Source organism: Rosa rugosa, chromosome 2 (genome assembly GCF_958449725.1).
Source record: "Rosa rugosa chromosome 2, drRosRugo1.1, whole genome shotgun sequence".
NCBI classification, from domain to species: Eukaryota; Viridiplantae; Streptophyta; class Magnoliopsida; order Rosales; family Rosaceae; genus Rosa; species Rosa rugosa.
Genome location: NC_084821.1, coordinates 44,542,907 through 44,546,364, shown reverse-complemented (window position 1 = coordinate 44,546,364; position 3,458 = coordinate 44,542,907). Strand labels below are relative to the sequence as shown.

Genomic DNA, 3,458 nt, shown 5'->3' with positions numbered 1-3,458 from the left:
TCCACCCTTGTAAATGTGTTTTTACATTCTCTTTATTTTATTTAATTTTAAATCCGATTCTATAATCTTAAAGCCCCCCTTATTTGTGTTCACTTGTATATATTTTCTTTTCTTTTTATTATTCTTTTTGTAAATAATACTTTATTATTTTAATTCTTTATTTGTTTACACAATTACAGGTGTACCCTCATTCCCCGGATAGAACGATCCCTACTTTCTTTATACTAACATTTGACAACAGGGTTAAATTGCGTGCTACTTTTAGCGTGTCAATATGCAGTTATTGTTGTGAGTCAATTCATGCATAATCTAAGTGAAACTCATATGGAAGCTGTGATCCGTATTCTGAGGTATTTAAAGTCTGCACCTGGAAAAGGCTTGATGTTTTCAAAGCATAATCATCTGGATATTAGTGGTTATACAGATGCAGACTGGGCAGGTTGTGTTACGGATAGAAAATCCCCTTCTGGTTACTTCACTTTTGTAGGTGCTAATCTTGTTACTTGGAGAAGTAAGAAACAAAAGGTTGTGGCCAGGTCAAGTGCTGAAGCAGAGTATAGAGGTATGGCTCATGGAGTTTGTGAATTACTTTGGTTGAGAAATTTACTTCGTGATTTGGGATTTAAACCCAAATGAACCATGGATTTGTATTGTGATAATAAGGCAGTGGTGGATATTGCTCACAACCCAGTTCAACATGACAGAACTAAGCATGTTGAGGTTGATAGACATTTCATTAAAGAGAAGCTCGATGCTAAGCTTATCTCTTTTACTTTTGTCCACACAGTTAGCTGATGTTCTCACACTACACCAATTTTGTTATCAGACAACGGTAGAAAACCGTTGTGTGATTTGAAGACCCACCGTTGTAGAGTGAGCCGTTGTCTGATGAAAAATCAGACAACGGTGGAACACAGTTGTGTGATAAACACACAGACAACAGGTATGTGTTATAACCGTTGTGTGATAGCTCGGCAGATGGCTCGGCAGATGCCCAGCGCAGCAGTTGAGGGGCGTCTTCAGACAACAGTGCCAGTTTGCAACCGTTGTATGTTAAGCATGTCAGACAACATTTTTTTAGTTTGTCTGTTGTCTGATTGCTCTTCAAACTTCAGTTCTTAGACTATATCTGTTGTGTGATTAACTTTAGGACAACATGGTTCAATTGCTTCTGTTGTGTGATTAACTTGTAGGACAACAGAGTTCAATTAATTCTGTTGTCTGAGTGTAAATCAGAAGACACTAATTCGTTAAAAACCGATGTGTGATATGATTGATTACAATGTATTTTTGTCCCATTTTTGTTACCTGATCATTGTGTGATCAGAATTAGGAAAAATTAATGCTCCATTATTACGTAAATAATGGTACGTCTAGATTGTTGATCAATTGGAAACAAAACACATTGCAAATGCTCAAATGAGTAATCAAACCTATTCCATATATCTCTTAATGTTAAAAGCATTTCCCAAAAGCTGATACAACTACGTAAAACATGCCACATATAGAGTTTGTGCAGGAACTTGGTTTCAATAGCCAACATATTGATACAAACTCTTGTCTTCCCACTATTCCAGGAACTTAATCTGTGCAGCCATGGTGTCAAACCTTTAAAGTTGAAGCGAGTGGTTTGCAATTTCTGTCCAAATGTCCAACCAAAGACACCTCAGCCAAAAAAGCCAGTCCAGAACCTATATACAAACAAATAAGCTTCAGAAAGTTGAAATTACTCTCTATCCATCTGAACACAACTGCATGCCATCCAAAAGTGCATATATCCAATTGTTATGCTTATGATTTAAATATTGAAAGTTGCAAGTCAAGTTGTCCAAATAGAAGTCATATACATCTCTGAGCTGTATATTAGTCATTTGCTACACTCTTAATATGATTTGATTGATACATGCTAATATATACCAACCAATGTTACTTACAAACTTCGAATCGATATAGTGATCATTTATGTATGAAACAAAAGTGAAATGCATGAGTATATCGATCAGATTCGATATGATTTTTAAAACTGATAACTAATTGATATATACTACCACCAGAAATTCTCCGAATCAGATAAAGCTGATAACTAATCTCTACATCAGTAATCTATAGGTAATACCTGCATCTCTCTTCTCCTCTATTCATCTATAATCTCAGTCCGGTGAAACAGATATTGTTTAGTATTATAGTTAGCATTAGGTTTAGTAAGTCAAGCTGGTCAAGTAGGGCGAGAAAAAAAAAAATCGAAGCAAGATAACTACATAAAGGGCCTTAGTAATTTCCTGAACAAAATAAGAAAGAAAGCTAAATGGCCAAAAACAATACTCTAAAGAAGGATAAGAAATAACATGAATTATAGCTTGACAATGCCATCCTCAAATCTCAGTTTTGATAGTGCTATATTTGTTCTTTTTGTCTCATCTTATTTTCAATGGTACAGTTTGGAAGGACTCTATGAATCCTTAGGGATCTAGCTCATTACTACTCCTCTACTTTATTTTCATTATGATACCTACCATTACTAGTTTACTACTGTCCTGTAACTCCAAGTCAAGGGCTTGTGGGCACATGCCATGGTTGAAGGGAATTAGGAAAAGCTTGAATACCCTCAACTGAATGCAAAATGTTAATTTTGATCTTTTGTATTACATCTGATGAAAAAGCTTAGAAAATAGCTTGCAAAAGGAAAAGGGAAGAGCATGGTACCTGAATAGAATCTGAAGGTTCCAAACTCGATCAAGCAAATTTTTTAATAGCAGCGAGACTTTCAACTTCATCTGCATATCAGCATACATTTATAGTCAAGCCAGATGAAAAAACAAAATCACAGTAACAGTAAATTTCACCAATCAAAACAACTATCAGATCACTATCAGATTGGTTTACAAAGATCACATGGTCCAAATCCAACTTTAGTTTACATAGAGCAGTCATATTCAGTGATAGTGTCGACTACATACCAGCTTGCCATTTTCAGAGTATCATTTGTTGAATAGAGAATGTGCATTAATTTGAAACAATTGGGACTGTAGGTATCTGTAAATCATAAACCATGAGTCGGGCATTCTACAAATATACAAACACATGACTTAATGGAAAGAAAAGTGATACATCCACGAACCTGGAGTTAAATCAGATGGATAGTTTTTGAGCTAATGCTTTACATAAAGCGGTTTTTCTAGTCCCTGGAGTTCCATGTAAAAGAACAATGCTGCAAAGTCATAAAACAAATCACATAGGTAATTAGAATTTCTTAGCAAAAAAAGATGAGAAATGAAAAACATTATGAACATAATACAAATTAAATGACAGCATCAGGAAGCAAAAGAAATTCCAATATTGTTTTTTCCAGTAACTCATTTATAGACATCTAGCTACCTTTAGACCAAGAAATATATAGCTTTTCAATGACTTTGCTATGAATGATTCAGCCATTCTGCAATTTCAAATAGACATTCTGC

At 34.9% G+C, this 3,458-nt stretch overlaps 1 long non-coding RNA gene across 1 annotated transcript; it reads right to left on the bottom strand.

Moving 5' to 3' along the window:
- Positions 1-1,419: 1,419 nt before the first annotated feature.
- On the bottom strand, positions 1,420-3,010 carry LOC133729203 (uncharacterized). Its single transcript, XR_009856305.1, has 3 exons — positions 2,958-3,010; positions 2,704-2,774; positions 1,420-1,691 (listed from the first exon to the last, which is right to left on the bottom strand). It is a non-coding gene; the product is annotated as an uncharacterized LOC133729203 (long non-coding RNA).
- Positions 3,011-3,458: the final 448 nt, after the last annotated feature.